Below are 12,690 nucleotides of genomic sequence, written 5' to 3'. Positions count from 1 at the left end.
TTTTGGGGCAACTCTCTATTTATACAAATGGCGAAATCAATAACGTTATGATCACTGCTCCCAAGCGGTGCGATCACTTTTACATCTCTCACCAAGTCTAAGGCATTACTTAGGACCAAATCCAGGATCGCCCCACCCCTGTTAAGTTCTGAGACCATCTGCTCCATAGCACAGTCATTGAGAGCATCAAGAAACTCAGTCTCTTTCTCTCGACCAGAACACATATTGACCCAATCAATCTGCGAGTAGTTAAAATCACCTATTACGATACAGTTTTTACGTTTAGCCACTATCTTTATCCTTCCATCATAATGAACCTGGAATTCATAAACAATAAAAAAATTCACAAAAATAAGTTTATTCACTGGACAGGATCAAAGGTTAATCTGTGATGCAGATATGTATGATTGAACCAATGGGGGCCATTTCATTAGGCAAAGAGCACAGAAAAAGCTTTAATACCTTTCCCTCCCCCTGGGCCAATTAAAATGAGGTTTTCACACATTCACCCCCAACCTTTGTTTCTTCCCTTCTCCCCCTACTTCTCTCACACTCTTTCTCCTTCCTGCCATCCCTATTCTTACTCTACTCCTCCACTTTCTTTCTTGCCCCCATCCCATCATATCTCTTGCTTTTTCCATCTCTTACCTCATCACTTTCTTTCTGCCTCCCACCCCATCACTCACTCTTTTTGCCTCCCCATCACTCTCCCAGCCTCCTGCCTTCTTCCTCACCCCCACAGCTGCAGCAGTAGATCTGTCTTGCCCATTCACAGCTTCAGTCACTGGATTTAATTATCCAAAGAAATGCCAACTTAAATTATTAGAAATAAGATTTACCCTGTTTCTCCATTCATGGAATTCCCAGTATTCCGAGTACTTATTCCATTGGTTTCACTAGAATTAGCATGTTTAAATCTTTGTAAATGAAAACAATCAAATGAGAAGCAAATATGATTTTTTTGGGGGGGGGGGTTGGCTGGCCAAGACCATTTCAGATAAATATATTGTGCATTCTGAATGAACTGTGTTTTCAAAAATGTTTATTTTATTTGAGGTATTGTTAGCCTATCTTCCACTTAAAATTTTTGTGTGACCATGAAAAAGAAAGTTCATGGTTGTGGAACTGAAAACTTTGATATGAGGCAAATCCAAGTTGTGAAGGCAGCTTCAAAATTCTTGGCATGATCACTGTTCTTATCTTCCTCCCAAAGAATGCAGGGCAACATATATGGCTTAGCATCTAAGGGGGAGAGCTTCTAGGGCCCACACAAAGCTACCTGCTGAGCCTCAAGGCTGAACTGTAATTAGAAATTTTCTATCTCCAAGCCTCAGATTTTAGCCACTGGCAGAAAAGTGACCAAAGTATATCCAGATTGTTGCTTCGTACATGCAGACAACAATTAAAGGCTAGGTTTTGTCTCTACCTTCTGCTGTCACTTTCTATCATGGGAGGCATCATTTTGGCTTTACCATCTGAAGAGTGCATCCTTACAGGTTAACAGGTCTATTGAACATGCAGCTATGAAATAATTGCTGACAGCAATCCAAAAATTTTAAATGACACTAATTTGGGTGGCACTGAATTTCTTGTCTTGATACAAGTGTTGACTGATGAAATATGAATAATAGAAATTAAAGGCTACTAAGGCCTACTAGCTCATCCACTTGTCCTCTCCGCCAGATCAAAATTGTTCCCTGAAGATAATTCCCTACTGCTTGTCTAGACCAATTTTAAAGGACTCAGTGAAGAGGACTCATCATCATCATCTTGGCAGCCTTCTCTGCAGTGTTAAAAGATGTCACTATGACAGTCCTTTCTTCTGATTGCAGCAGCTGGAGCACTTTGGAGCATCCTTCAGGATTCCTCTATATTCAGTCCAGATCTTGGTGTCCTGGCCTGTTGCCATCATGGTTGACTTCTGTGTTGTTGAAACATTCACAAAAGTACAAAAGGGTGTTAACAGATTTGTGGGGAAAACATGCAATAATCCACCCTGAGCCTACTAATTGAAATTGATAAATGTATTTAAATAACAGATGAAACAGAAGATAACAATGTCAATTTTTACTACTTTCATAGTCCATAAATAGTATCAACCACATAAAAGGAACATACAAAAATGAATGATTGAAAGGTGATTCAGATTCAATTCAGCCTCCTGTGCAATCTCAGCAAAGAAAGGTAGCATATAATAACAAATGATAAAGTTTAAACATTCCTAGGAACAGCACCTTGCATTTAAAAAATGGATTATATATTATGTTACTTTTGCCTACACATGAATGAAATTAATATCTATGTTGGATAAAACACATTCTTCATAAAGTGGTACAAAATACAGTATAAAGTACCCAAGATTAGTTTCCATTGCTTACTGGTAAAGCATGCAACTATATTAATATTTGAAGTGCTCTGATAAGAATACTTTCAGTATTCATAGTTCTGTGGCACCATTTCATATTCTTAATCCTTAAATAGAATCAAGGTTACTCAGAGCATTTTGGCAACTAAAAACCTTCAGAAAGGAACAGTCATTACCCTTAACAAAAGGTCAATTTTAATATGAATTCACACAGTGGTCTCCAACAAAAATAGCCCAAGCAAATTCTATGCATATATAAATATAATTTGTTCTTTTATCAGAGAAAGAAGAAAATGGAATCTTCTGGACCTCTGACCTTCCAAAGAAGTGCAAAATTATTAGTGATAATCAATGTCATCACTGTTCCTCAATTTTCCCTCCAGTGTAAACAATTTCAGCAGCTACATGTAAAAAGCTGCAGAATACTCTAACCAGATTATCTGTTTCTTTTGCTTAACACAGCAGGGGATAGAAACATGAAATCTAGATTACATGTAAATTTCTAAATATAGCAACTGTGGCCTTTGAGAAACATCTACTGCTTAAAATCTGGCAATAAAAGCTAACAACCCTGGAAGCACGTAAAAATACAGTCTAATTTGGAATATTCAGGTCCCCAAATGAACGGCTTTTCATGCGGATATTTTCACTTCAATAATGCCATCAAGTGAGCTGGGTTGTAAGATACATGTATATGGTGAGAAGCAAACCATACTAGGGGAATTCAGAAACCAGAAGTCATACACTTTGTACAATCTGAATTGATATTTTGTAAGGTACATGAAATCTGATTTAAACAAAAATAAAGCATATGGGGAAAGGTTGTTAAAGCCAATTTCTAGTATCAGAGTTTGCACATGAGAAATATGCTTTGAGGTAAGACATAGGAACAGCTTAATTAAACTCTTCTTATTTTTGTTTATAAAAGGACCTACCATTCTCTCCTTCAAACATGAATGCACAATTTATGACACAAGTATCCCTCTATCATATACGATTTGTGCCAACCCTACATTCTTTCTTGGGTAGCTGAATCTCTGACTTTGCCCACTGTGCAAGGGAAATTGTAACTGCCTGTGAGAATCCTTTCTCCTATCTGCCTGAAATTTAGTGGGTTGGGTCACTTGCATATGCAGTATAGTCCTTGAGAATTGCATTCCAATTGGATAAGATGAAAATTACAACCACAAATATGCTTCCCATTAAAACCAATAGAAACTAATAAATAGGGAAAATAAATAGGTAACAAGTACATAAAGACAAATAATAAATACATTAAAAATGAAACAAAAACAGAGCTTTTTTTTCTGCTGGAGCCCACTGGAGCAGCCATGTGCTCCCAGGCCAGACAGTGTTGCCTAATATGCAAATGAGCTCCTGCTGGGCTTTTTCTACAAAAAAAGCAATGAACAAAAATATGTGCATTTCCCCAGCATGCACCCCAGAAACATTACATCTAGATGATAGTATTTTAAATCAAGAATTCAATCTACAGTTTTTTATTTTAATTCTATGCTCAGTTACCAATATTTGAAGTCATTGATTTCATTGGAGTATGCAGAACTGTGTGAAGGATGGCAGCCTGAAGAATACATAAGACTGAAGATTTGGGTCATAGCCAAAGACACTTATCTTAAAAAAAAGAAAACCCATGGATTTACTTCTCAGTAAATGTGATTAGGATAATGCTGCTGGATGCCCAAAACATGATCAGAAAGCACATGACTATGAAGGGAAGACAAAGGCAGGAATGATGTAACAATCATGCTGAAGTTGAATGAGTCTGGATCCAAAATCAAAGGCAGGTCCTTGAAGTGAACTTGGCATACGGACCATCACACTGCTGTAGTATCTAACTCCCCCACCACACACACACCAAGGGGTTCTTTCTTTACTGGTTGAGGCCCGTCAACTTCACACTCAATGTGAAGAACTGTTGGAGTTGTCAACAAGCTTGAAGAACAAATATCCTGTTCCTTTAGGAGAGGCTTAATGTGGAAATAGTTAGCTGGAGCATTTCATGGTATGGTGATAAATAATATCACCTGTAAAAAAAACATTTCATTAAACCTCTACTAAAGTTCAGAATAGTTTTTCTCCAAGTAGTTGACTATCCAAGGAATTGCTCAGGCATCATGAGGTAACTTAGGATGTTTTGTTGAGTCAGCTGCCTGAACACTAAGGACTGTTGACTTTTGTACTTTGAAACTTGCTCATTGTATGGTGGTTAACTAATTCCTTGAGAATTTTTGGAATAAAATAAATGAGCATTGGCAGTACTCACAATCATCAGATACAGCACAGCAATAGTGAGCAAGTTTAGAATATAGCATAGAAATTAGGCATATTCATTAAGCAGTCAGATGTTTACTAACCTGAACCCCCAAACCCTCTATTTGTTAATATATTGTTGATATATTTAATTTTCTATATTGCTCCATCTGGATGCTTAAATCCAGAGACAGGAACAATGAACAGACGGGACAGATCTTTCTACCAACTTGAAAAATGCCACAGGTTTGACATCTTATTTTAAATACTTTGGTGGGATTATACTCACCAATAGAAGAGCAACTGTACGAACAAGTGCCCTAAGTGGCCATTACTATAGGCAATCACAATAATAGTGCCAGCCTTCCAAGTGATTTTTTTTTTCCTGTACAAGGGAGGCGCCTCTGCAGTGTTGTTTTGGCCAGGCTTGGTAGTACTACCACATGATTTGAATGACTCGCCTAAGACTGGCTGCTTAACACTGTTCAACAGCAGCCACCTCAAAAAAGACCATGTGGTAAGACCAAATTTGAATCCCTATTCTACCAAGGACCTCATTTAGCCTAAATTGCCTCACAGGATTGTTGTGAGGATAAAATGAAGGAGAGGGGAATGATGTAAGCTGCTGTAGGTCCCAGTGGAAGAAAGGCAGGATATAAATGAAATAAATAAATTATAAATATAGCTGAAGATGAGGGGCAGATAAAAGGCAGGTTAGTGGGTGAGTAGGAGAGAAGAAAAGAGCCCTGTGGCACAGAGTGGTAAAGCTGCAGTACTGCAGTCGGAGCCCCTGCTCACGACCTGAGTTCAATCCCAGCGGAAGCTGGTTCAGGTAGCTGGCTCCAGGTAGCTGGCTCCAGATGACTCAGCCTTCCATCCTTCCAAGGTCGGTAAAATGAGTACCCAGCTTGCTGGGGGGAGAGTGTAGATGACTGGGGAAGGCAATGGCAAACCAGCCTGTAAAAAGTCTGCCGTGAAAACGTTGTGAAAGCAACATCTCCCCAGAGTCGAAAACGACTGGTGCTTGCGCAGGGGACTACCTTTACCTTTAGGAGAGAAGCAAGCAGGAAAATTGAGGGTATCGGGGGCTGCCAGAAGGAGAGAAAGAGGAAATTGTGTGTGGAAAGGATACAGGGGGAAATGAGGTGTTCTTCAGCACGGTGGCTGGCACCATGAAATTAGGCTGTAGTTTTCCCAGCTAGAGGCTGCCAGGAGGAGGAAAGAAAGGAAAGCTGAAGCGGGAGAGCAGATAGAGGTAGATTAGCTGGTTGGTGGGAAGGAGACAAAGAATGAGGAAAAAGCAAGAGGATATGGGGACTTCCAGTGAAAAGAAAGAGCAGATATGTAACTAAAAATCAGCCATGCTATATAGGTTTTGTCAATTAAGAGGATTGCTTTTATAGGCTTACCTTTTCAAAGTATTTATATATTAAGCACAGATTCAGGTGGCTAGCAGTGTTGGTCTGAAGCAGCAGTTTTTTCAGATACACTGAAACAGAAGTCACCAGCGATTACAGGCGAGGAGGGTACTGCTCGGAAAGGCCAATTAAGAGTCAAGATGCATAAAAAACTGAGCAGTAAATACAGCTAAAACTGGATAAGGATGACTGGTAAGACTTATGAATAGTAGCAAATTAGCATACACATACAACATAAAAAAGGAGTTTAAAGCAGATGCAGGAACTGAATGATGTTAGCATGGGTAGTGACATAAGAAACCAATGTTTATATTAAGTCCTAAGGATTCCATTGTCCTGAGAGTTGTAATAACTTATAATTTAGCAATCTCTTGTTCTAGTCTGTTTCTGAAGTTCCTTTGAAATTGAACAGTTACTTTGAGGTCCCCCACTGAATGTCCCGGAACAGATGAACACACGAAGCTGCCTTATACTGAATTAGACCCTTGGTCTATCAAAGTCAATATTGTCCACTCAGACCAGCAGTGGCTCTCCAGGGTCTCAGGCTGGTTTTTCACATCACCTCCTACGTGATCTTTTTAACTGGAGATGCTGAGGATTGAACTGAGACCTTCTGCATACTGAACAGATGCTCTGCCAGTAAGCCACAGCCCCTGGTTTCTCAGTTTTGTAGTTCTTGATGTCAAATTTGTGTCCATGTATCCTTTTGCATAGAGTTTGCCCTATAAAGAAAATGGAAGGGCATTGTTGGCATTTAATGGTATATACAGAGTTTGAAGATGAACAAGTGAATGAGCCTGAAACAGGGCCATAGTCAGTGGGGGCCACAGAGGGCAGCACCCCCTATTGAATCTTCATCATTCCACTGCTGCCTCCTCCCTTCTCCCAAAAAGTACTTTGCCTTTTAAAACACAAGAGGGTACAGTGAGGTGTGGCAGAGCAGATGGTTCATCTGGCCAGTACTACTGAATTCTAACCTATGTAACTGACATTTGGTAGCAAATGCTTATAACTGTAATGAAAACAGCAGGCAGCATAATGGGATAAATATGTCCCTGTGACCAGATAATAAACCCAAATAGCCCTGGCTTTGTTAATAGAAGTCATTCTCAATTCATCTTCACACTTAGGTGTGTATATAAGGATTGGGCTGCCTGGCTGCCATGGGAGTCACAAAGTGAGCATACATAATCAAGATTTTGTTAATGGAGAACAGGTGGAGAGTCTAACTATATATGTGACAATTATAGTATTAAATTTAATGGGATTTTAATATGCAAAGAAACTGTCTACCTCCATAATAATTCCAAATCTAGTTTCCTAATAACGCATGTTGCAGGAAAAATACCAAGCCTATGCTATCAAAATGTAGGAAAGCAATCAGGGATTTTTAAGTAGGAGAAAGAGATACAGGCGCACAGGGACCACTCACAGTTCCATTATCATTCTGGCAGGGGCTGAGAAAGCTGTGTTTCAAGGTTAAAGAAATTAGTATAATCACACCCAATTGATTGCATGTGTTACAGAGAAACATTAGCCACACTTTTAACAAAGGTAATACACTGACCGTATATGAAAGAGTCAATAAGTGATCAATATGGGTTCAAATATATGGTTCAGTAATCTCTAGACTACTTAACTTCTAAGCAAACCTCCCTGCTATGATGTTTTAGAGGGATATGCTTGTAATTATCTGACACATAAAATTTATGGTGTTAATATAATCATTTCTATTAAGCTCTTAACATTTATTACCTGCTGTAAACTCTAAAGACATAATGTTAAGTGAAATCTCATAAGCCAATTTTATCCAATTGCAGAAGAACATCTGTGTCATGACATCTATGGGCCAGCACAGCAGCAGTACATGGTGCTGGGAAAACTAAAGTCCTTTTCATATTCTACTATAGAAATAAAAGAGCCATTTTCAACACCACTAGCATTTGCAGTAAAACCATACCTGTACACCTCAGCAGGATGGGCAAGACTGTAATCCATTTTTTTATCCTGTGCTGGCTAATCAAGAGTCCACTTCAAATGTATGGAAGCCGAACACAAATGAAAAACTGAAGCATTGCCCAATTCACACAAAATGACACACACACGTATCAAGTGCATCATGCCGAACACATGAATGCAATCAGTGGTTTCCAAATAGGTTAAGATAGACACCTTCACACAGAAAGAAAGAGAGAGACTCAACAGTTCCATTATCATTCTGGCAGGGGAAAAGAAAACATCAGATACATACTGTTGGCAGATTCTCAGTTCACATGGATGTAATGTTTCGAAGGGAGCTGTCCTGTCTCTGCCTTTTGTCACATTCCTCTACTGGGGACCATGGACAGCCACTGCCAGTCTGAGTAGACAATACTGACTTCAATGGAACAATGGTTTGATTCAATTCAAAGCATCTTCATGTGCCCAATTGCCTTCTGAGGGAGCCATTTTGTACTTGGCTCCAGCTAGTGGACTCTGGATCTCCAGTATACTAAAAAGAGCTTGAAGGCTGTTCAGCTCTATGCTAGAGCAGGGTGGTCTCTGGATGTTTGTGGTCTCTGGATGTTATGCAATCCTTTAAACTAGCTCTGGTGTTTCAGCCTCTTTGAATGTAAGAAAAGTTATCACCTTTCTGGGCAGGTTTGGGCAGCAATTCTTGAGGCAGGGGGAAATGTTCAGATTCCAAGGAAGAGACTGTCTTGCAAATTCATCTCACAATGGGGGGAAAGTATGAGTTTTCAAAAGATAAAACTAGGGCAACACTGGGATGTTGATGAAGTTGTCTGTTCACAGAGAGAGAGAGACAGACAGACAGACTGATAGACAGACCGACCGACCTCTGGTAAGATCAGTGAATGAAAATGCAACTAACGTAGTCTGGAAAACTCCTGTCATCCAAGTCCCAGTGCAATGTTCCATTCTTTTCATCTTTCTCAATGTATTGGTTGGTCATCATAGGGTATAATTGCCTATCTTCCAACTAATAAATTTAAAGGTATATCTTACAGGTTGCATTATTTGCAATTTCATCAAAGGAATTTAAACAAGGTATGTGGGAAAACAGAGGCTTAAAATGCTGATTTATTTTAATGTGATGCCTCTGACTAGCATATATACATGATTTTTTAAAAAAATTATTAGAGCTTAACTTTTTATGTAAAGTTCTTGATTGTATCAATCATTTTAATCTGTTCTCTAATAGCCTCTGGCTATAGCAATAAAGTTTTATTAAATCATTGAACTAAAGTGAATAACTAAATAATGAATTCAACAAACCTTAATCAAGAAAATCCATGTTATAAAACCAGGGAAACACACACACATCCATATGATATCAGAACAGGATTGCTTCAGGTAATGAGGCAAGATGTACCTACAGCAGCTATAGCTAGCAGTTGGGTATTTTTTCTCAGACTTAATCTATCTCTTGATCATTTCACAGTTTAATCTCTGTCTGGAATTTTGGAGAAGGTACGGAGCTCCAGGAGTCATCTGAAGATTCCTTGCTTGCAAAAACTGCTCCATTCTGGGTAGTATCATTTGAGCACCAAGGAAACTATTCATATATACATGTTCAAGTGCATTTCTTTGTTTTTTTTTAATTAGAGCAACTGACTCCAATCATCTCCATTCTCTAGCATGGTGTGATACTTTCATAGGATTTAAAGCATAAGGCTGAAGCACAGATCTGGAGCTTTTGACTCTCTGTGTAGCTTGGAAAATGAGCTGCAGGGAGGCATATCTCAGCTGGATGTTTGCTTCCATGCTACAAGAAATGATCTTGGCATTCACAGCATGAAAGCTTCAGGGTTTTAGAGCGATAGCAAAATCTTGCATATTCCCAAATATGTGTTCTTGCAGGCAGTTCAAAACACTTCAAGGACCTAGTTCTGGACAAAAGCCTTGAAGCCATTATCCAGGGATATTCATTTACTAGATTAGTTTAGGGAGTAGTGTAAACTTAATCTATGGAACTGCATATTGTCTACATACAATGTTATAAAGTCTTTTAAAAGTTTTAAATCAGATCAGGTCAGAGTAATTCTGCATAATTTGATCAAAATTTGCATAAACAGGATAGTTGGGTGATAAAGAGGATTAAAATAGATTTATTTCTATTTAGGAATATAAAAAGAGCCCTGATTTAGGAACATAAAAAGAGCCCACTTAACCCAGCATACTGCTTCACACAGCAGCCAAACCAATTGCCCTGGAGGGCCAACAAGCAGGGCACCAGAGGCTAAGGCCTTTCCCTGATGCTGTCTCCTCACATTGGCATTCAAAGGGTTTCTAATGCCTTGACTCACCATGGTTAGTAGCCTCCATGAATCCACCAAGAATCTGTCTAATCCCTACCTAACCCAATCTGTTCTCATGGGCATCATTATTTCCCCAGGCTGTGAATCCCACAATTTAATTAGAAGAGCATTTTACACACATCATTTATGTCACACTTTTTTATCCAGTGCAACCCAAAGTTGCTTACTATATTCTCTCCTCCCCCTTCATTTTATCCTCACAACAATCCTGCAGGGGTAGGTAGATTAAGCTGAGTGTATTATTGGTCCAAGGTCACCCAGCAATTTGATTGCCAGCTCTAGAATGCTAGGATCATTTCTGGAGATTTATAAGATGAAGCCTGGGGCAGTTGTGGCTTGAGGAAGGGAGGGACCTCAGCAGAGTACAATGCTGAGTACAGAGTACAGGTCCAACTGGCACTAGACAGGGGAGTCCTGGGTCTGTTCTGGGATCTTATTTCTGAAAGACCCAGAAGTGACATAATAATAATAATAATAATAATAATAATAATAATAATAATAATAATAATAATAATAATAATAATAATAATAATAATAATAATAATAATAATAATAATTTATTTTTGTATCCCGCCCTCCCCCGCCAAAGGCGGGCTCATCATCATGTCACCAATGTGGGGATGGAACTCTAGTTTTGGGGCAAAACTCTATGGTTTGTGGCTGATTTTACACTAGAGATTTGCCCAAAACCTAGAGTATCATTGCACAATGTCGACAATGTGATGATGTCACTTCTGGGTGATATCATCATATCACCTTTTGAGCCACTTATCTGTGGGATTTTTCCCTGCCAGCCAACTGGCTGGTGGCAGGGAAGCATCCCACAGGGGTTCCCCCACCCCTGGTGGGGGTCTGGCAACCCTACCTCCAAAGCAACCATTTTCTCCTGGGGAACTAATCTGTCAACTGGACATCAATTGTAATACTGGGAGATCTCCAGACCCCACCTGGAGGCTGACAACCCTACCCAGCAAGCTTCCGTGGTAAACTGGGGATGTGACCCTTCCAAATCCTCATCTGACAACTAACCACTACAAAAATATTTCCTTTTGTGCATCCTGAATCTATTGCCCAACAACTTCAGGATGCCGAGTTCTAGTTGAAGAAAAAGCTCTCTCTTTATTGACTTTGTCTTGGTCCTGTTACTTCATAGCCCATTTTAAAAATTTATCTTGTCTTTTACACAATACTATGAATCTATAGTCAATACCATTGATCTATTTGAATGACTGGAAAATACTGTGTTGTTCCCTTTTCATCCCCTCAGATAAGCTGAGTTTGGGGAAAGGGTTGGCCATTTCTTTTAGGTAAACCTAATCACAGCAGATGCAATCATTGCCCTTTGGGGCTTTACAAAGTCTGCTTGAACAGCCTAATACCTGATTCAGTCATGAGCACAGAACTCCAAGGCATCAGAGACAAATGAGCATCATTAGAATAGTGGAACACAACAGCAGACTTCCAGCACTAACAGCAGATTTCCAGCACTAACAGATTTCCGTCCAGTTCTTAACTTGTTGATTTCTCTCCCCCCCACACACACACGCATATACACCATCATCTTGTTCAATGCACATCCCCCCTTTTGGGGAGGACTGCTTTGATTCAGTTACTTTGCTCTTTTTTCTCCATACAATAAACTGTGGCAGCAGAACAATGTGTTCTTTGATTAAAAGGAAAACACAAAAAAAAAGAAAAAATGAAATCTGCTCTTGTTGGAAGGCTTCCTCCACTCCTACTCTGTTCCCTCGGGGGCTCTTTTTCCTAATTTCTTGACAGCTGCTTTGCTCAGCACAAGGGTTTCTTCTTACCATTCCCTTCACACACCAATCTCTTTATGCTGAGACCCCCTAGATGTATCGGTTGGAAACCTTGCACACATAAAGCCTAATTGAATATTGTGAGACTTTTTTCTGAGGTTTGCATAGGTTTGCGGTGCTGTATTACTGTAACTCACCTGCCATTTTGACTATCCTGCTATTTGTACACTGACTGCTGCTAGTCCACATATTTTCCTTTCAGAATATGAGAGTCAATTTAGGTTTTGCTATTTTTATACTTGCTAAAATGTTATGGTAGTCAGGAATGCTATTTTAAGTCATGCTAGTTGGCTGAGGCAAATGCAAGTGTCAAAAATACAGCTTTTCTCAAATGAAGAAATGTCGTCATTGCCATGACTTTTTTTGTTTTTTAAAAAGCCCAGGAGGAACTCATTTGGATATTAGGCCATACCCTTGACATCACCATTGTTTCACACAGGTTTTGTTAAAAAAGGCCCAGAAGGAACTCATTTGCATATTAGGCCACACACCCCTGA

General features: G+C 39.4%; 1 long non-coding RNA gene across 1 annotated transcript in view; it reads right to left on the bottom strand.

Annotated features, from left to right (window-relative positions):
• Positions 1 to 342: 342 nt before the first annotated feature.
• Positions 343 to 12,690, bottom strand: part of LOC132570606 (uncharacterized) — a 41,360-nt gene continuing 29,012 nt past the window's right edge. The window contains exon 3 of the long non-coding RNA XR_009555333.1: positions 343 to 1,921. This is a non-coding gene — a long non-coding RNA (uncharacterized LOC132570606). The remainder of the gene's footprint in view (positions 1,922 to 12,690) is intronic.

The sequence above is a fragment of the Heteronotia binoei genome, chromosome 4 (assembly GCF_032191835.1).
Source record: "Heteronotia binoei isolate CCM8104 ecotype False Entrance Well chromosome 4, APGP_CSIRO_Hbin_v1, whole genome shotgun sequence".
Taxonomy (NCBI): Eukaryota; Metazoa; Chordata; class Lepidosauria; order Squamata; family Gekkonidae; genus Heteronotia; species Heteronotia binoei.
Note: the sequence above shows the minus strand (reverse complement) of the source record. Positions and strands in the feature narration are given on the sequence as shown.